The following is a 22611-nucleotide window of genomic DNA, read 5'->3' as shown; positions in this document are numbered from 1 at the left end:
TGCTCAAAGGTAATTATGTGAGAAGAATTCTTTTAAGTCAAAGGTGCAGCCATATTCAGAAAGTTCACATTGTAATAGCTTAAACATCCCTCATTTAATTTGTGAATTTCAGACAATAATAAAATAGAATATTCATAAAACAAAAGGTGAAACTAGACAACCTGGATTATGAAAATATAATAGCAAACAATTTCACATCTTTCCTGTCAAACAAAAAGGAAGAAAGGACTTGGTTGATTTCTGCTTTAGCAGAGAGATAAAAATACCAAATTCCAGCCCTAGCAGGAAATATAAAATTTTGACTGTCACAATCTGGTTCTATTGTCAGATTAGTTAGCAGCAATTATTATATTACTTCCCTCAAGATAAACATGTGATTACAAAGTCAGCATAGAGTACCATCCACAGAAGAAATCTTGATAGACAAGTTTAATAGATAACGGAAAGTATGGATTGTCATAAATCATTTTCAAATATCATAATAATCTGTCTGTGACAAACACCTTTACAACTATCTTTATAGATTTACATTTATTATGCAAAAATTCTAAAATATTTTGTTATACCTATAAAATCATAAAATATTTTAAATTGATGATAATTTTTAAATTTTAAGTATAATTCTGAAATTGCTTATGATGAAAAGTAATCTTCAATAATAGGAAGGAACCATGCAATTATGCTTCAATCCAAACTATCATAACTAGAATTATAACTAAAATTATCAAAAATAATTTTCCCATCCTTGTACAAGAGAATTGTTCTATACATGAATAACAATCAATTTCTAGAATTGGGAAAATATAAATCCAGGAGCGATTTTGAATGGCTGGCACTCACCTAGACATGACAACTATCTTGCCCTAGAAATAATAAAAGAATCATCATTTACAAAGTCCTTTAATATTTGCATTTGACCAACTTTAACCAGCCAGTTAAGTATCTGGACAGTTCTATCACTTGGAGCACAACCTTTTTTCTTCATTTGATCCATCACCAAAAGCGTTTTTTCATGGTCATGTCTTTTACTGAAGGTGAGTAATAATTTATTGTATGTTAGAACATTTGGAACTATATCTTTTGTTCTCATCTCATCCATCATCGAGAGAGCCATGTCAAGTTTGTTTTCCTTTCATAGAGAACCAATCAATATAGTATAGGTTACAACCGTCGGAGCAATACCAACCACTTTCATCTTTGAAAAATACTTTAAGGCCTTATCCAATTCACCAATTTTGCAATAGCCGTCAATCAGACAGCTATAAGTGACTACATCACGAATCAAGCCTTCATCTAGCATCTTATCAAAGAGTGACTGTGCTCTAGAAAAATCTCCTGCCTTGCACAGGCCATCAATGACTTTGCTGTATGTCACTTCATCAGGTTTCAAATCCATTGTTGCCATCTCCTCTAAAATCTTTCCTACCATGTTCATTTCTCTTGTTCTACAGAATGCACATATTAGTGTATTATATGTAATTACATTAGGAAGATGTCCCCTATTTTCCATCTCAGAAATAAGGTTAAATGCTTCCTTTGCCCTGTTACTCTGACATAATCCAGCAATTAGATGGTTGTAGGTAACAACATCTGGGGAGAAACCTTTGCTTAGCATATTTTTAAACAACGTTTGAGCCTTTTCCACCTCATGCAATTCACATAGGCTGCGTATCAAAGAACTAAAAGTAATCACATTCGGCTGTAAACCCCTTCTCAACATGTCACGAAAACAATCCCAAGCCTTGTCCATCTTGCCATCTTTGCACAATCCATCAATAACCGCATTAAATGTCACTACATCAGGCGAAGGACCAAACTCCATCATTTCTACAAACAGATTGTAGGCTTTGTCTGTCTTTCCAGCCTTGCAAAAGCCATCTATCAGGCTATTATAAGTATAGCTGTCAAGTAAATGGCCGTCTTGTAACATTTTACCTACTAATCCTAGAGCTTCATCTATTCTTTCTACTTTGCAAAGACCATCAATCAGGGTGTTGTATGTAACAATACTTGGTGAGCAGTAACTATTTTTCATTCCAGCTAATAACCTTAGAGCTTCATCTTCCCTTCCCACCTTGCAGAGACCATTAATTAGGGTACTGCATAAAATACTATTAGGGGAAATGCCAGTTTGTATCATCTCAGCAAATATAACAAGAGCTTCAACTATTCTACCTCTTTTGCATATTCCATCAATTATACTATTGTATGTAACAATATCTGGAGAGCAGTAACTATTTTTCATTCCAGCTAATAACCTTAGAGCTTCATCTTCCCTTCCCACCTTGCAGAGACCATTAATTAGGGTATTGCACGCAATAATATTAGGAGAAACGCCAACTTGTATCATCTCAGCAAACAAAACAAGAGCTTCATCTACTCTACCTCTTTTAGATATCCCATCAATTAGGGTACCGTATGTAACTAAATTAGGAAAACAATGAACGTGCCTCATTCCGTGCAAAATCCCAAGTGCTTCTTCTATTTCATCACGTTTACACAAAGCCTTTACGAGGGTGTTATAAGTCACAACATTTGGATCTATTTCCATCTCTTTCATTTCAGCAAGAAGGGTGTTGATTAGAAGCATATCACCAGAGTTTCCAAGGCCATCCAAAAGCGCGGTGAATGATACGACATTGAGAGGAAGGCGTTGAGTAATGGCTGAATGTAAAAATTCCCAGGCCTTGTTCGTGTTTCCCGATTTGCAGAGGGCAGTAACGGACTGATTGAAGCGAATAACATTAAATTTGTGTGTGATGTGAGAAGGGGGTTTCTCCTGTTTGTGTGTGTGTTGAGATGAGGTTTTGGAAGAATGAGAAGAAGCTACCTGTTTAAAGAGGGGGCATCGCATCCATTTGAAGTTGTGCATCATCTCCATCTTGCAGCGGGTAACAGAGCAGAGCAGAACAAAGACCTCACGAATCTTCTTTGACCTTCCTTCACTCAACAAATTAACAGAAAACAAATATAATTATAATTATTATTAAAAAGGAAATAAATCTACCCCAACATTTATTTACCTATAGTTCTGAAAATTGAATTAGGGGAAAATTGAATTAAAACATATGATATAGTTTTTTTAAATTCGTTCAGGATATTTTTATAAATAGATGTATTCTTTTTCATAATCTTTTCTTAAAGGTATATTTAAGATGTTTATTTATTAGTTCTTATTTAGGTATAATTGTTGCATTCATTAAATTCTATTTTTCAATTAATTGATTCAATCATTATAAAGAATTAAAATTTTAGAACAAAAAAATTATAGTTTGTATTTAATTTTTATTTAAAATGATTGTAAAAATATATTTTTTCTTTCTTTTATTGGTTCATGTTCAAATAGGGGAAGCGTACCATTAGTGGACATAGTTAACTTCGCTCACCTAAAACTCTCAATCCATACATCAAATTTTGATTTTTTTTTTTGGTTGTCTCTTTGTACGGCTTTACTACTTATAACTAAGGATCTGGCTTCTGGGTAGTAACGATGCACGTTGTGGAAAGTGTTATATACGGAAAGGTCAAAAAGTGGTCATTTAAAAGTGTCGTCCCATACATACACACCTTTGCGCCTATAGTGGATAACTCAAAATTTACAGTAGTAGTTGAGAAATGTCCTAGTAGTAGATCACTTTTTTTTTTTACCTTAATTAGCCCATTTGTGCACCACTAATGGGACATTTGTGCATAATTATCCACTATTGGTACATGTGATATTCATTTATGAACTTTTCATTATCAAGTTTTTGGGCTCCTTTACAATCTAGTAACGGGGTTTTGGGTTGACAAAAAGGTGTCCACAATTGGAACTAGCGGTTGCACCTAAATGAGATGCAATGATTACGTCGATAGTAATTTATATAATATATTTGATCATTAAATAAAAATTTTAAATAAAACTACTAATATTAGAAAATAATTATTTATGTTGTTGTGTCACCTTATTCTTTTGTTCCTACAAGTTGTCCTTTGCGAGCCTTCCACCTTTTTTTATTTATCTTATTTCCAAATGGGTGAGATTTGTTCAAGTGAAATTAAAAAAGTTTACAATCCTACCAAGCCTTATTCATTTCATCTTGTTACCAAACACTATCCATTTCATCTAGTTAGCCCTAAATCATATATATGAGTTTCTTTTAAAGGTGACATCGATCAAAGTTTGGTGTAAGAAAAATTGCATTCATAGATCAAAATTTATAATAATGTTTAGAAACTTGGGTCGACAGGACGGAAACTATCTTTTAATATAATCTTGTATTTATATTCAACCTTTATAACACTTGTTGTGCTACTACTCTTTATATATATATATATATATATATATATATATATATATATATATATATATATATATATATATATATATATATATATATATATATATATATATATATATATATATATATATATATATATATATATATATATATATATATATATATATATATATATATATTGCTCCTTTAATTTCAAAAAATATAAATTTTATTGTTTATTATATTTTGATGAAATTGTCTTTTATTATTAAATTGATGTTATTTTAATATAATATATTAAAATAATATTGTAGACATCTAAAATTAATTAAATTAATATTTAATTAATTTAAGCATTCCCAGATAATTAATTAATTCAATTGTGTTGATCCCCTTCCTCTTAAGGTTAATTAAATCAAATTTAATTAATCTTATCACTATAGTCCAATAATTAATTTATCAATAAATTACGTATTCCCCTATTCTTCTAAAGTCATCCCAATCATTATTTCTTCTAAACCTCTATTAGTTAATTAACTTGATTAACTAAGTTAACCATGTGATTCCTACAAATCACCTTCTTAACCCTCGTCACTTAGCCTAATTAATTCTTCTCTAACCATGCTTATCATTTCCCCCAATTTTATATTCCTCCACTCATTATCTCTCCTCATGTCACATACTCCTAACTTTCCCACTTTCATGCTAAACCCTTATTAAGACACTTGATTGGTACCCTTAATCATTTGCACATCCCTAATAGGGATGGGTCAACTCTTTGCCATAAATGGCTTTCCTATCTCATCCTCCAACCTTAAATACTACTCACTTTGGTCATTTCAAGGAATTTCTAATCCCTTGCTTATCCCCATGTCTCCTCTTCTCAAGGAATTTTAAATTCCTTTTTTTCATTTGGTCTTCCCACACTATCTCTCATTTAGGAATTTTTAATTCCTTTGTCCTCCCCCAAGGAATTTTTAATTCTTTTTTATTCTTCCAATGTACTTGGTGTGAGTAGAAGAGTAGGTTGTCTTGATAAGATAAAATGCCTCCAAAATGTGGGTCAATGATGGCCAGGAGAATGAAGGCCCTAGAAGATGAGATTGAAGCATTAAAAGATGGAGAGAGAAGGACAGAAAGGGGTGAAGAAAGTGATAGTGACCCCAAAGAAGAACAAGGAGAGGGTGAAGGTGGAACCCCTCCTGCAAGACCTCAAGAAGAGGAGATGGCTCCTAAACAAAGAAGGTTTATCAATGCTTTGAAGACTATGAAGGAAGAGACTTCTAATGTCAAGATGGAAATTCCAATGTATGGAAGCAAAATGGATGCTGAGGAGATGATAAGGTTGATTGATTCCTTGAACAACTACTTTGAGTACAAGGAAGTACCAGAAGACAAGAAAGTGAAGATTGCCAAAACAAAATTGAAAGGATCTGCCTTGATGTGGTGGAACTAACTCAAGGACAAAGGGTGAAACAAAACAAATCCATGAATAATTCACGGGATAGAACGGTGAACAAACTAAAGAGAAAATTCTTACATGTTGATCATGAGGTCCAAGTGTTCATAAAGATGCAAAACTTGAAACAAAAATATATGGATGTGGTTGCCTACACTAAGGAATTTCACAAACTCAATCTAAGGTCTAGAAATATCGAGAATGAAAAGGAGAAGGTGGCTAAATACCTTAATGTTTTAAGGTTCAATATCCAAGATGAAATCAATCTTCTAATCTTTAAGACCATAGATGAGTGCTTCCAAGTGGCACTAAGGGTAGAAGAAAAGTTGAAAAGGAAGCATGAGAAGCAAGGAAGAGGTAGAGGAAGAAGTTTTAAAGGTAGGGGCAGTTTTGGAGCAAGAGGACAGTCCCAAAGACAACAAGGTGAATCTCATGGGCACAATGAACAAGGTGGGGAGTCAAACAATAGAGGAGGATTCAAAGGAAGGAGGCCAAATGATAGAGGAAGGTTCAATGGATCAAGAAGAAGTTTTAACACCTTCTCTAGTAGGTGTTACAATTGCAATCAAGTGGGGCACCCAGCCTTCAAATATCCTGAGAAGAAAGCATCAAGTTCCCATGGTGGGGAAAGGAGGAACCAATTGGTACAAGAAGAGGATGGCCATAGTGTGAACTCACCTTCTAGACCCGTTGATCCTAAAAGTCGAGAGAGTTTGATGATGAGAAGGACACTTCTCAAGGTACCAAACACCAAGGAGCCACCCCAAAGGAAGTCCTTACTCAGAACCACATGAAAACCACATGGTACGAGGTGTATGGTAATTGCAGATTATGGTTCCACGGATAACCTAGTGTCTCTAGAAATGGTTGAGAAGTTAAAACTGAAAAAATAAACCCTCATCCCACTCCATATAGGGTGTCATGGTTGAGTAAGGGTCAACAAATCCTTGTAAATGAGCAAGCTTGGGTAGATTTCCATATTAGGGGATATGTGGATAAAATCCTTTGCGATCTCATTCCTATGGATTCTTGTCATCTACTCTTAAGTAGGCCTTGGCAGTATGACCGTAAGGCATTTCATGATGGTCAAAAGAACACCTACACCATAGACAAAGATGGAGAATCATTCACCTTAAACCCCTTGCCGGATTGGGTCAAACAAACACCTTGGTCTAGTGTCATGCTAGTGGGGAAGAAGGAGTTTTTGAAGACCTTAAAGGAAGAAGGAGGTCAAGGGTTTGCTTTGATTGTCAAGCCAAAGTGCAGATCTATTTTGTCTACAAATAATGAAAAAGACATGCCTAGTGAAGTCCAAGCCTTGTTGGAGAGGTATAAGGGTACAGTAGTGGATGAATTACCCAATTCTCTGCCCCCGATAAGAGATATTAGTCATCATATTGATTTGATACGATGTGCTATATTGCCTAATAAGGTTGCCTACAAGATGACCCCTGCTCAAAATGAAGAGATAGCAAAGAAAGTGCAAGAATAATTGGATAAGGGCTTGGTGAGGGAGAGTTTTAAGTACTTATGTTGTACATATTGTATTAGCCCCTAAAAAGGATGGTAAATGGAGGTTGTGTACTGATTCAAGAGACATCAATAGGATAACCATTAGATATAGGTTTCCTATGCCAAGAATGGAAGACCTCATGATTGTCTAGGTGGTGCATGTTACTTCTCAAAGATTCACTTGAAGAGTGGGTACCATCAAATTAGGATCCAAGAGGGGGATGAATGGAAGACAACATTTAAAACCAATGAGGACTTATATGAGTGGCTTGTGATGCCCTTTGGACTCTTCAATACACCTAGTACATTCATGAGACTAATGAATGAAGTGTTAAAACCGTTTTATTGGCAAATTTGTTGTTGTTTATTTGGATGACATTCTTGTGTTTAGCAGGTCCAAGGAGGAACACTTGAAGCATCTTGACATGGTCCTAAGGAGGCTACATGAGGAGAAGTTGATAATCAACTTGGAAAAATGTGGTTCATGAAAGAGGAGTTGGCCAACCCCTAAATTAGTTGGGCATGTGAGGAGTTTCCATGGTCTTGCAAGCTTTTACTAGAAATTTATAAGGAACTTCAGCCACATATGTGCACCAATCATTAATACAATCAAGGGCAACAACAAGGGTAAGTTTATATGGACAAATGAGGCAAATCAAGGGTTTGAATATTTGAAGAAGAAGGTATCTTAAGAACCTATCCTTACACTCCCCGATTTCAATAAAGTTTTTATAATTGAATGTGATGCTAGTGGACAAGAAACAAGTGATGTTTTGAGTCAAGAAGCGAGATTGGCTACCTTCTTTAGTAAAAGTTAGATGACATCAAAAGAAAGTATTCCTCCTATGATTTACAATTATATGCTATGGTTCAAGCTCTCAAAAAATGGAGGCATTATTTTCTACCAAAGGAATTTGTGGTGTTTACTGACAATCATGCTCTTAGTTTCTTGAATGGGCAAGATAAGTTAAACCATAGGCATATGAAGTGGGTTGAGTATTTGCAAGCATACACCTTCACTATCAAGCACAAGAAGGGTAAGGCCAATCACGTTTCAGATGCTCGTAGTAGGAGGTCATTCATGGTTCAAGAAACACAACTACAAAGTGTTGGGATTGATGCACTTAAAGACATGTACCAAGAAGATGCAGATTTCAAGGAGGTATACAAGGTTTGTGGCAATTTTTGAATGCTTTTCATAGTGAGTATTCTAATTTTTTACTTTAGAATTGTTTTCTCTTCAAAAGAGGTCAGTTATGTGTCCCTAAGTGTTCAATAAGAGATAATTTAATCAAGGAGAAGCATAGTGGGGGCCTTGGGGGACATTTTGGTCTTGATAAGACATTGGAGTAGGTTAAGAGGCTCTATTTTTGGCCTAGAATGTAGGTAGATGTTAGAAAGTACGTGGAAAATTGCACTATATGTCAAAGGGCTAAAGGAACTTCATCTAATGCAGGGATCTATTAGCCACTACCAATCCCCAATAGGCCTTGAGAAAGTATAAGCATGGATTTTTTGTTGGGGCTGCCAAGAATACAAAGGAGTTTTTACAGTGTTTTTGTGGTTGTTGATAGGTTTAGCAAAATGGCTCATTTTCTTCCTTGTAAATGCACCAATGATGCATCTAACATTGCTGGTGTGTTTTTTAGAGAAATTGTGAGAATACATGGTTTGTCTTTGAGTATAGTCTTTGATAGAGACTCTAAGTTTATAGGTCACTTTTGGAGGACCTTGTGGAAGAAGCTTGGCACAAACTTGTCTTTTAGTTATGCCTAGGATCCACAAACAAATGCCAAACAAAGGTGGTTAATAGGTCATTAGGGAATCTACTAAGATGTCTAGGGAGCATGGCCAATCTTGGGATTTGATACTACCTCAAGCAGAGTTTGCTTATAATGACTCCACAAACCGAAGTATAGAAAGAAGCCCTTTTGAAGTTGTTTATGGCATGCACCCAAGAGGTGTTTGTTAGTTGAGATACCTACAAGGTATGGAGAAAAGGAGTTCTCAAGGGGAAGACTTTTCCATCAGCATGAGAGATGTACATCAGCAAGTGAAAGACATTCTTCAAAAGAATGTGGAAAAGTACAAGGAAAGGGAAGATTTGAAAAGAAGAGACATTCAGTTCAAAGTTGGTGACTTAATTCTTGCACATTTGAAGAAATAAATTCTTCCTAAGGGCAAGTATACAAATTTCATGATGAAGAAGATAGGACCTTGCACAGTGGTCCATAAATTTGGACAAAATGCATATGAGATTGAGTTACCTCCTTGGGTAGCAATATCTCCTATCTTTAATGTTTCATATCCATATCCTTTTAAGCATTTTGTGATGCAAGTGATGATGCGGGTCTGACAACTCCTGAAGATGAAGATTGGGTCAAGGAGTTACCCCCTAGCCAACCCATAAAGCTTGAAAGCATTCTAGACACCAAGGAGGTGAAAAGAACGAGGAGGAAGGTATACAAAGAATATTTGATCAAATGGAAAGGTTTACTGAAATCATATGCCACATGGATGACTGAAGGTGACATCAAGCAACATGGGACTTTTGTTCAAGAACCGATCTCAATTGGGACTTGAGATTTTCCTCTCCTCGGGTGTATGCTACAGGAGCACCTAGGGTCTCAAAGTTCCTCAAAGTTGCCTTGTGAAGGATTTGATTTTTTTATTGTATAAGGTCCTATGGACCATTTTGTGTCATTTTGAATCATTTGTAATCACTTTGTTTTAGTTGTAAGGTCTTTTGACTCCATTTGGGTCTTGTAGTCCTATAAGGTCCTGATTGGGTCGACCTTGGTTAGACCATTCCAAGGGGGTCTCAAATGGTTTTAGTTGTTCTTTTTGGTCTATTTTGATCCATTTTGATGGGGATAAATGGTTAGGATCATGTTTGAGGTCATTTTGATGTGTTGGTCAAAAGTTGTCAAAAAGTTGCTATGCAACTTTTGCAACATTTTCAAATATTGATGTAAAAGGGTACCAATGGTCACCCACATTTGAAATTAGGTTGCGGATAGTTGGGCAGACCCTCCATATTCTTTATAAGGCCTCTTGTGGGTCGATGCGAAGGTTTGTGGTGGTTTGGAGACAAAAAGCAATACAAAAACTCAGATTTTCTGTATTTTCCTTGCAATTTTTTTCCTATGCATAGTACAAGTCTGTACAGTACTATGATGGTGTAAGGGTCACATATTCTGATAGAGGGGTTGAATAACTTTCATTTGGCATTGGTCTCATGAATTTTCATTAAGTATTTTGAGAGTTATTGTTGTTTTATTGACAACAACTTCCTAGATTTCTTTATAACGGTCTTGTTGCAGTATTCATAACTTTCTTGTACGGATAGATCAAAGTGTAAAGTCTGAATTTTTGGAGATCCCTGTGACCTACCTTTAATTTAAGAATAATTTTGTGCAATTTGGTTTATTTTCGTGCATTTGGTGAGTTTTTCACTGAAAAATGCCTGGAAACCCTCCTCACCTAGGCTTTGAACAATAAAAACATGATTTATCCTCATTCCATCAGGTTCTGATCATGAAACCTAGTGGAATGATAGTTTTTTGTATGTTATTTCATTTTTTCAAAGTGGCAGGATAGGAGGATGATTTTGGAAGGAGTTTGGTGAAGTCGTAGGTTTGGCATCTTCATGTGACAAGCCTAAGAAAGTGACATAAGGTTGCTATAGATAGTGATAATGAAAAAGTTGACCCCTTGGACACGCAAAATTGATGAAAAGGACTTGGTGTAGACTGAAACCAAGTGTTGGTACCCTGTGTTGAGTGGTTTTATGATCATTTATGGAGTTCCTTGGCGAGAAGGACTAATGTTTAAGCCTAAAACTAGGATAGTTTTAGGACAGTCATAAACATCTTTTGAAAAACTTTGTAAAACTCCTTTGGGTGATTTTCCTTATTGAAACCAGCCCATATTTTGTTGGCTTAGGATTGTCCACACAAGTTTGAGACCTTGTTTGAATGCTATACCTTACTTGGAAGGCTACTAGGCCTAGGTGCACCCTGAGGGTGAGTGTTGATGGTATGATGAAGGAATAAGGATCCAGTCAACTACTGAGAGGGGGATGGTGAATCAATAGATAGAAAACTAACATAAAATTTTCCTCAAACAAAAACAACCTCTCAAAGCAAACTCAAAACTGACTGGTTTAAACACTAAACTTCAAATGCAATAATACTGACAAGTTAAACCAGTTGACTATTATAACAGACTAACAATAAAACATCTATGAAACTCTCAAAACCTTTTAACTGAATCATTCAAATACTTTACTGACAGTAGTTAAAACATATTTTAGATTGTTGTCGGTTAACATAACATATCAAAGTGGATTTAGCAGTTAAGCAATTCAACCATAGTAAACATAACCACAAAAACATTCACCACTTGACACAATATTTTTGACGTGGAAACCCAAATGGGAAAAACCACAGTGGGGATGAATACCCACAAGTATTCTAAACTCTTCTGAAGTTCGCCCTTTTAGGAGCCAAGCCTGTTAAATCTTTACAATAAGTCCTGTTAAGAACAGATCCTATTAGGGACCACCCAGTTAAGGCATTGACTATAATGCCTATTAGAAGCAATACCTTGTTAGGAGTAACCTCGGTAGAGGATTTGGAATCCAAACTAATGAACCACCTGGTTAGAGGATTTGAATAACACTAAGCTTGTTAGAGCTTACCCAATCAAGGGATTTGACTGTTGTGATTGTTAGAAAACAACAAGGGTTTGCTAATCTGTTTGAAAAGCACTACACTTGCTAGTTCAAATCCTTTTCATGCTCCTATTTGTGTTTACACATATTGCAAATACATCATCTGGTTACCACACTCTCTTACTCTCAACTACAAATTGCCAACACTTCAACAAACAACTCATTGACCTTATAAACAAATCAATAGGTCGGTAACACATCATAAACCTAAGATCTCATAGAGATTACAAACAAATTGGTTCAAGTATGACCATTGGATTACATAACAATCACTACACATCATTCAAGATATCCTTGACCACTCCTTGATCACCGCTTCATTTACCTCTGTAACTCATCACACGGTTTACATTACATGCAATGAACTTGCTCATTCCCAAGACAAAAACCATTATCTACGCGCCAAAAATGATTTGAAACTCTTCTCATACAACATGCATATGTGTCATAATCATTACCCCTCATCATTTGATCATAAACCAATACAATCGATTCACCAAACTCCATCAGTTAGGGTTTATCATATCAACAGGTAGGGTTTACTAGTTGATTTCACTTCTTCTCTAGTAATACCGGTTTCCTTCACAAGCTCACTTACCGGTTACAAAACAACATTATTACAACATCATTACCGGTTATAATTGACATCAATAACAACATAACATTTCATTAATGCAATCTTCATGCAAATGCCAACAATCTCCCCCTTTGGCATTGATGGCAATACAAGTATTAATACCCTTGATTGCTAAGATTGTGAATAGGAATCTTGGTTTACATTTTACCATGTACTCTTCTTCAACTGAGTCTCCATGTCTTCAGATGGTAACTAACTATGGATCTTCTCTCTGTCAATCATATAGATCATCTCCCCAATCATATAGTTCTTCTCCCCCTTTGACAACAATGCCAAAGTGAAAGTAAAACATGCAGTGTCAAACTTCACTGTTAAGCATCATCAACCTACAACTTGATGCTCCCCTTGTGGAATAATTCCACTCTACACCAATCCTACTATAAACTTTTGCAAGTAGCTCCGGGACTAATGTAATTCACATCATGCTCAATTGGCCTCATGTAGGGGTACAACCCCTAGTTGACTTCTAATATACTCAAAAGTAGTCTTAGGCAAAGATTTTGTAAAGATATTTGCTAGCTGCTCCTTTGTAGATACATGCTCCAATAACACATCTTTACTCTGCACTTTCTCTCTCAAGAAATGATACTTCAGCTCAATATGCTTGGTTCATGAATGCAAAATAGGGTTCTTTGAGATATTAATGGCACTGGTATTGTCACATAAGATCTTTACCAGTTCTGTAAACTTCATCTTGAATCCTTCTAGAATGTGTTTCATCCAGATAGCCTGGGTACAATTCATATATGTTGCAACATACTCAGCTTCAGCAGTGGACTATGATATACAGCTTCGCTTCTTGCTACTCCATGAAACAAGTCTTCCACCAAGAAAGAATGCACCATCGGTTGTGCTCTTCCTATCATCAACATTACCTGCCCAGTCTGCATCTGTATAAACCTTCAAATCAAAGTTACCTACATTTGGATACCATAATCCATAGTCAGTAGTACCTTTCAAATATCTGAATATCCTCTTGGTTGCTATCAAATGTGTCTCCTCTGGATTCTTCTAAAATCTGACAACTAAACCAACTGCATGAGCAATATCCAGTCTGTTGTGAACAACATAGTGCAATTTCCCTATCATTGACCTGTATTCCTTTTCATCAACAGATGTGGCTTCATCCTCCTTAGACAATTTACAACCTGTAACCATTGGTGTCCCAACTAGTTTATAGTCACTCATTCCAAATGTCTTCAATACCTCTTTCACATACTTAGACGGTGTGATAAAAATACCACTCTCCATTTGCTATATTTGCAAACCTATGAAGAATTTTATGTCTCCCACTACAGACATTTCAAACTCACTTTTCATTTCATTTGCAAAGTCATTGCTCATATCATCATTTCCTCCAAATATGATATCATCTACAAACACTTCACTAACCAGTATCTTATCTCCTTCAAATTTGAGATATATGTTGTGATCTTCACTGGTTCTCTGAAAACCTATCTTCATCAAGTGTGAATGTAACCTTTCATACCATGCTCTCGGTGCTTGCTTCAAACCATATAGTGCCTTGTGCAATTTGCATACCATGTATTTTGCATCAGTCAAAGCATAACCATTTGGTTTCTCAATGTATACTTCTTCTTCCGGTATCCCATTTAGAAATGTTGACTTCACATCCATCTGATATACTTTGAATCCCTTATATGTTGCAAATGTAAGTAAAGTACTAACACCTTCCAATCTAGCAACTGTTGCAAAAGTCTCACCATAGTCTTCTCCTTCTTCCTGTGCATAACCTTTGCAAACTAATCTAGCTTTGTTTTGGACTACTACTCCATCTTCATTCAGTTTATTCCTGAATACCCACTTAGTACCTATCACATTTTTATTCACCGGTCTGGGTACTAGGGTCCATGTGTTGTTCTTCTCAATTTGATCAAGCTCCTCTTCCATAGCTTTGATCCAATGATCATATCCAAATGCCTCCTTAGCAGTTCTAGGCTCAATAGTGGAGATCATGCAAGAATTCTCTCTAATTCTCCTTCTAGTTAACACTCCAGCATCCTTATCTCCAATAATCTGGTCAAGATTATGATTGAGTCTGACATACCTCAGAATAATATGATCATTATCTTCAGGCTCTTCCCCTTCATTATTATTATCTTCTTCTAAATCTACTTGTTCCGGTTGAATTGGTACAACAACATTCTCTTTATCAGCTTCTGGCTTCACCGGTTTTGGTTCCAAAATCAGAATACAAGGATATTCATCCTTTTTCTCCACATTGGTTTCCCCTGAGACTTCAGGATACTCATCCACTCAAACATCAACACTTTCAATGATTCTCTGTGTTCGGTTGTTGTAACATTTGTAGGCCTTACTCTTGGTGGAGTAACCAAGGAATATGCCTTCATCACTTTTAGCCTCAAACTTGCTAACATAGTTACCTCTCTTAATAAAACATTTACTACCAAATATCTTAAAATAACTGACTTTAGGTGATACCAGTATTCATAAGGAGTTTTATCCTTACCTCTTTTTACCAATATCCAGTTCATAGTGTAGACAATTGTGCTGACAACTCCTCTCCAGAAATTTTTTGCTACACCTCCTTGTATCAACATCGTTCTAGTAGCTTCAACAACATTCTAGCAGCTTCAACAACTGACTGGTTGTTCCTCTCTACAATACCATTCTGTTGTTGTGTCCTCGGTGCAGAAAGCTGCCTTTTGATACCATTTTCTTCACAACATCTAGTAAATTGTTGAGAAGTAAATTCACCACCTTGATCAGTCCTCAAACACTTTATCTTCTTGCCACTTTCCTTTTTAGCTAAGGCCCTGAATGCCTTGAACTTACTAAATGCTTCTGTTTTATCCTTCAAGAATGTGACCCACATCATTCTTGAGCAATCATCAGTGAAGATCATAAAATATTTGTCACCTTGAATACTTTTGGTCCTTGTTGACCCACAGAGGTCTGTATGAACCAAATCTAACAGATGTTCAGCTGAAAAAGATTTGCTCTTAAAAGTTGAGGATGCCATCTTTTCCAACTGACATTCCTTACACAGAGCATTAATCAGTTTGTCCAACTGAGGCAAACCTCTCACTGTCTTGGACTTACTCACTTTAATAATGTTATCAAAATTTATATGACAAAATCTCCTATGCCAAAGCCAACTATCATCTACTTTAGAAATTAAACAGTTATTGACTTTAGGATTTAGGTTAAATAGGTTACCTTTAGTCTGCTTTCTAGTTGCAATTAGTTCACCTTTGCTCCCATAGATTTTACACATTCCATTCTTAAACTCCAATGGATATCCTCTGTCATTGAGTTGAGTAACACTCAAAAGATTGTGCTTTAATCCTTCAACCCAGTAGGCATCATCTGCACTGCTCTCTCCATTAAGAGAAATAGTTCCCTTACCTTTTACCATGCAGAGTGAGTTATTAACAAATCTCACAACTCCTCCATCAAATTCCTTCAATGTAAGAAATTTGCTCCAGTCACAGGTCATGTGGTGTGAACAACCACTATCAATGATCCAATCATCAAAATTATCCATGCGAGAAACTAATGCCTTCTGATCAGATGTCTCCTCTTTAATGGCTACAAAAACAATGTCTTCATTAGCATCACCCTCAGATTCCTCATTAGTGATACCACCATCAACTGCAATGAGAGAATCTATTTTGCCTTTTCCCTTGTACTTCATGAACTTCTCATGCTTGTGCTCATTGTCACCTTTAGGACAGTTAGTTGCAATGTGTCCAATCTTGTTGCATGCAAAACATTTCAAAGGTAATTTACCTCTATACTTACCGGTACCTCTGGGCAACCACTTGGCCAACAATGCTTCAAGCTCAACCAAACTGTCTTCATCATCAACTTCTCTACTGGATCTAGATTCATAGGTGTGATTGACATCTCTACTTTTCCTCATAGATGGTTTAGAAAATGAAGCTCTAAATGCAGATTCAGATTTTTGAACACTACCATCATAACCATTTAATTCAAAAGTAGTAAGCTTACCAATGATGGAATTAAGGGTTACCTTAGTTTTGTCAATAGATTTTAGCTCTTGAATGGCTGCAACTCAGATAGCGTAGACCGGTAGAAGGGTTCTCAGCACCTTGCTAACCACTGTGGCATCTTCCACTTTACCACCAACACTCTTGATCTCACCAACTATCTCTTTGATCCTCTGACCTTGTATATCCTCACCTTCAACCATCTGCATGTCATCAAATTTCCCTCTTACACTCTCTTCTTTGGCAATCTTCACATGCTCATCACTGCTATAGATCTCTTCAAGTTCCTTCAATACCTCATAAGCAGTCTCCAGACCATGGACATCTACATATTTTGCATCAGACAAAGAACTAATAATGGCCTCTAGTGCTTGATTATTTTCTTGTTGCTCTTTCTTCTAATCATCAGTCATAATCCCACTAGGTGCAAAATATTGAGTACCAACATGTTCCTAGTATTGACTTCCTAGACTCTTGATATAGATTTTCATTCTATCACTCCATATTTTTTAGTTCTCTCTATTAAACTTTAGACCTTCTTTCTTCATCATGTTCTTCAAGATCTTTACCTCAAGTTGTTAAGCTTAGACATTAGAGGACCTCAAATGCTCTAATACCAATTGATGGTATGATGAAAGAATAGGGATCTGGTCAACTACTGAGAGGGGGAGGGGGGGTGAATCAGTAGATAGAAAACTGACATAAACTTTTCCTCAAACAAAAACAACCTCTCAAAGCAAACTTAGAACTGACTGGTTTAAACACTGAACTTCAAATGCAATAATACTGACAACTTAAACCGGTTGACAGTTATAACAGACTAACAGTAAAACATCTTTGAAACTCTCAAAACCTTTTAACTGAATCATTCAAATACTTTACTAACAGTAGTTAAAAATATTTCAGATTGCTGTCGATTAACATAACATATCAAAGTGGATTTAGCAGTTAAGCAATTCAGCCATAGTAAACATAACCACAAAACATTCACCACTTGACACAATATTTTTGACGTGGAAACCTAAATGGGAAAAACTACGATGGGGATGAATACCCACAAATATTCTGAACTCTTCTAAATTTTGCCCTATTAGGAGCCAAGCCTGTTAAAGCTTTACAAAAGTCTTGTTAAGAACAGATCCTGTTAGGGACCACCCAGTTAAGGGATTGACTATAATGCCCTATAAGAAGCAATACCCTGTTAGGAGTAACCTCAGTAGAGGATTTGGAATCCAAGCTAATAGACCACTTGGTTAGAGGATTTGAATAACACTAAGCTTGTTAGAGCTTACCCGGTTAAGGGATTTGACGGTTGTGATTGTTAGAAAAAACAGGGGTTTGATGATTTGTTTGAATAGCACTACACTTGCCTGTTCAGATCCTTTTCATGCTCCTATCTACCTTTACACATACTGCAGATACATCATCTAGTTCGGCAACCACACTCTCTTACTCTCAACTACAAATTGCCAACTCTTCAACAAAACAACTCATCGACCTTATAAACAAATCAATAGGTCGGTAACACATCACAAACCTAAGATCTCACAGAGATTACAAACAAATCGATTCAAGTATGACTATTGGATTACATAACAATCACTGTACATCATTCAAGATATCCTTGACCACTCGTTGATCACCGCTTCATCAAACTTTGTAACTCATCACGCGGTTTGCATTACATGCAATGAACTTGCTCATTCCCAAGACAAAAACCGTTATCTCTACGCGCCAAAAACCATTTGAAACTCTTCTCATACAACATGCGTGTGTGTCATAATCATTACCACTCATCATTTGATCATAAACCAATACAACTGATTCACCGAACTCCATCGGTTAGGGTTTATTATATCAAGAGGTAGGGTTTACCGGTTGATCTCACTTCTTCTCTAGTAATACCGGTTTCCTTCACAAGCTCACTTACCGGTTACAAAACAACATTATTACAACATCATTATTGGTTATAATTGACATCAATGACAACATAACATTTCATTAATGCAATCTTCATGAAAATGCCAACAAGTGTAACCTTTAAGTTGGGTTCCAAACAATGTCATCATTGAAACAAGGTGTTTTGGGGGTTATGTAAGTGTCTTGAGTCTAGTCATGTCAATGATTTCTTAGATTCCATGTGTTAACCCTTTTCTGCCCCAAGAAATCCATTTTCATGCAAAGTCGAGGTTTATGATATTACTCTCCTCAATATCATCTATCTTGTTCTGAATCTAATCATCCTCCCTAGAGTCATCTATACGTTGTGGTCCAATTTAAATGGTTTAGATCCCGATCTTTTTCCTTCATAGAGTATTTGTACATATGATTGTACCACATCAACATCCTTCTCTTCACAAGATTTGTTAGATGGTGAATACCATTCACATTCATTGGAATCTGTTCAGAACTAGCTTATAATTTGAGAATTTGTTCATAAACCTTCTGAGTGGATTCTTCTTTGATCTCTTCTTTGTACCCTAGTCTTGGCTTGTCGATTGTGTTGGATGAGGTGGGTTGTATCGGTTCCACAATACCTTCTTTTCTTTTGCCGATAGGACCTTTTCCATCATCAAGAGCAAGTTGTTTGGCCTAACGTGGGGGAAGAATTAGAAGAGGAAGTCAACTCTGTCAATCATCTTATGATGATTAATAGAGAATCATTCATACGACTCCAGGATAATGATTCTATTATTTCTAAAATTTTGGCAAATCGGTATAATCTGGAGCAGTAGTCGCAGGAGTTAACATCAAATATTATAGCATCGGATCTTCCTGTAGCCACTAACATATTGCATACCCTGTTGCCGCAGGAAGTCTGCACTTCTCATCTTTCTGAGGCAGCTCAGGTTGATGTTATTGTCAAGGTGGAATTTGATCCAAATAAATGTTTGAATATCAATAATCAACTCACAAAAACTCAAAAGCTACAACTGGTTGAATTGCTCAAATGTCATCAACACGCTTTTGCATGGGATTACAAAGATACGCAAGGAATTGATCCTACAATTTGTACCCACTGTATTTATATCAAAGAAGACTGTAGACTGCTCAGACAACCACATAGAAGAATTAATCCTGCATTAAGGGAGATGGTTAAAGAGGAACTACAAAAATTATTAAATGTTGGATTTATCTATCCTATATCAGATAGTCAGTGGGTGTTGCCTCTAGTCATAGTTCCAAAGAAAGGAGGTAAATGGCGGGCATGTGTAGATTACAAAGCTTTGAATTCAACAACTAGGAAAGATCATTTTTCATTACCATTTGTGGATCAAGTATTAGATTCCTTGGCAGGGAAGCAATACTTTTCATTCTTGGATGGATTTAGTGGTTACAACCAGATTCAAATTGCTCCCAATGATCAAGAAAAAAATACATTTACTTGCCCTTGGGGAACATATGCATATTTTGTTCTTCTGTTTGGGTTGTGTAATGCTCCAACTACTTTTCAAAGAGCAGTGAAGCATATTTTTAGATATTTCCCAAGATAGCATGGAGATCTATATGGATGATTTTACCACTTATGGTTCATAATTTGAAGAGGCATTGGAGAATTTAAAGAAAGTTTTACAGAGGTGTGAAGATTACAATTCATCATTGAATAGTGAAAAATGCTTTATGATGATGCAGGAAGGCATAGTTCTTGGTTATCATATTTATATAGCTAGAATACAGGTTGACCCAGTCAAAACTAAAGTTATTCAAAATCTTCTGGCTTCCACAAAGCAAAAGGATGTCCGAAGTTTTCTTGGTTATGCTGGATATTATAGAAGACTTATTAAGGATTTTAGTAAAATTGTAGGACCTTTATATTGTCTATTGACTAAAGATATGGAGCTTGATTGGACTTCCGCATGCCATGAAGCTTTCTTGAATCTCAAACATGCATTGACTCAAGCACCAGTGCTCAAAGGTCCGAATTGGTCATTACTTTTCCATATTCATACAGATGCATCAGATTATGCTATAGGAGCAGTTTTGGGATAGAAGATAGACAATTTAGAAAATGCAATTTACTTCATCAGCAAAAACATGCATGGACCTGAGCTTAATTATACTATCACAGAAAAGGAGACGTTGGCAATAATATATGCACTTAACAAATTCAGACATTATATCACATGATACCAGATATATATGCATACTGATCATACAACAATCTAATATCTCATGAACAAGCCTTCAATTACAGGAAGATTGGCTCGATGGTTACTATTGATGCGGGAATTTGATATTACAGTTGTTGATAAACTAGGTAAAGCTAATGTAGTTGCAGATTATCTTTCTAGGCTTCAATTGTAGGATAATCCTGAAGCTATAGATGATGCTTTCCTAAATGAACATTTGTTCTAGATAAAAGCTCACGCTCCCTGGTATGTTGATATTGAAATTATTTAGCTTCTAATAAGATGCCTTCTCATTTTTCTCCTTAAGAAAGAAGGTTGCTAGTTGAGAAAAGCTTTAATTTCTCTTGGATTGCTAATTGTTTATTTTATATTGGACCTAACCAAGTCTTAAGAAGGTGTGTTAGAGAGGATGAAATGTATGATATTCTTCATGCATGTCATGATGAACCATGTGGAGGACATTTTGCTGCTAAAAGAACAACACTTAAGATCCTTAACACGGGATATTATTGGCCAGCTTTGTATAAAGATGCAGTTCAATATACTATAAAATGTGACAGATGCCAACGAATGGGTAGGCCTACCAGATCTGATGAAATGCCATTGTATCCCCAAATATTGGTTGCATCATTTGACAAATGGGGATTGGATTTTGTTGGACCAATTGATCCTCCTTCCAATGGGAAATCCTATATTCTAGTATGCATTGATTATGTTACAAAATGGGTTGAAGCAAGAGCAATGACACATGCAAGAGATAATAAGGTAGCTGAATTTCTCTACGAGGAAATATTTACCAGATATGGAGTACCAAGAGAGATTGTTTTAGATCAAGGACCACAATTTACTTTCACATTAATTGCAGCATTGGTTAATGAATATAATACCAGACACAGGAAGTCTACTCCATACCATCCTCAGGCAAATGGTCAATGGTCATCAATTATACCTTTATCATAAGCCTACAACAAAAGAAGAGTTCGTACAAAAATTTGACAACCAAGTGTAGACCTCAGTTCCTGCAGCTTCTGCAGGGGACCTTCTTGCCACAGTTCCTACAGCTTCTGTAGGGGACCTTTTTGGCACAGTTCCTGCAACATCTAAAGGGGGCATTCTTGGCACAATTCCTGCAGCCTCTGCAGGGGGCCTTCTTGGTCCTGAGCCTTAATATTCCTCTTGCATGCATTCATAATAACCATTTCCATACTTTATAGAAATATTGTTCTCCGCTAATAATTTTCTCATTCACCTCATCCCATTTCATTTCTATTTATGTCACATCATTCACTTCACGTCACCTCATCTCATATTGTGAATAGCTAATCATTTTAATGCAACATTAATTAGTACGACTACAGGTATGTGTATTATTTATTTTTCTTTTAATTATGCATTTATTCTTTCATTATGATTATTGCCTTATATGATTCGCATAATCTACATACCCTTCCCTCTGTCCTTTTTCACATGTGTGGACACGTGTCATTTTAAGTTGGGGGGGTGTTTTATGGTTCAATTTACGAGTTGTGTAATTATGTGTCCTTATCAATGATGTGTTTTAATTTTCTTAACATCATTTTTGAATGTGAAAGCTTGTAGCACAAGTGAGTAGTTCATCCTGCCGACATAGTTGATAAAAGGTCTTGAAGAATATACAAAAGATTTTGAGGCATGAATTTTTTTATTTTGTAGGATATTTCAGTCTTTCATTTTTTTGTGGTAATTGTTTTTGAATGCCAAGTTAGCCATGGGAGGTGCCCCTATCCATCATGAGCCTGTAGTTCATGACGCTTTGCTGCAGGACAACCAATGTGAACATTACTTCTGGACCTATGGGTGGATCGACTATATTTTAAAATTGACAGATTTTAATGAGGAAATTGC

The 22611-nt window shown here is 36.0% G+C and overlaps 1 pseudogene; it reads right to left on the bottom strand.

The window, feature by feature from the left end:
- Positions 1–683: 683 nt before the first annotated feature.
- The window catches only part of LOC131034063 (pentatricopeptide repeat-containing protein At1g06710, mitochondrial-like), a 36451-nt pseudogene continuing 14523 nt past the window's right edge, over positions 684–22611 (bottom strand).

Source organism: Cryptomeria japonica, chromosome 2 (genome assembly GCF_030272615.1).
Source record: "Cryptomeria japonica chromosome 2, Sugi_1.0, whole genome shotgun sequence".
Classification (NCBI taxonomy): domain Eukaryota; kingdom Viridiplantae; phylum Streptophyta; class Pinopsida; order Cupressales; family Cupressaceae; genus Cryptomeria; species Cryptomeria japonica.
The sequence above is the reverse complement of the archived record's forward strand: the minus strand, read 5'-3'. Positions and strand labels throughout refer to the sequence as shown.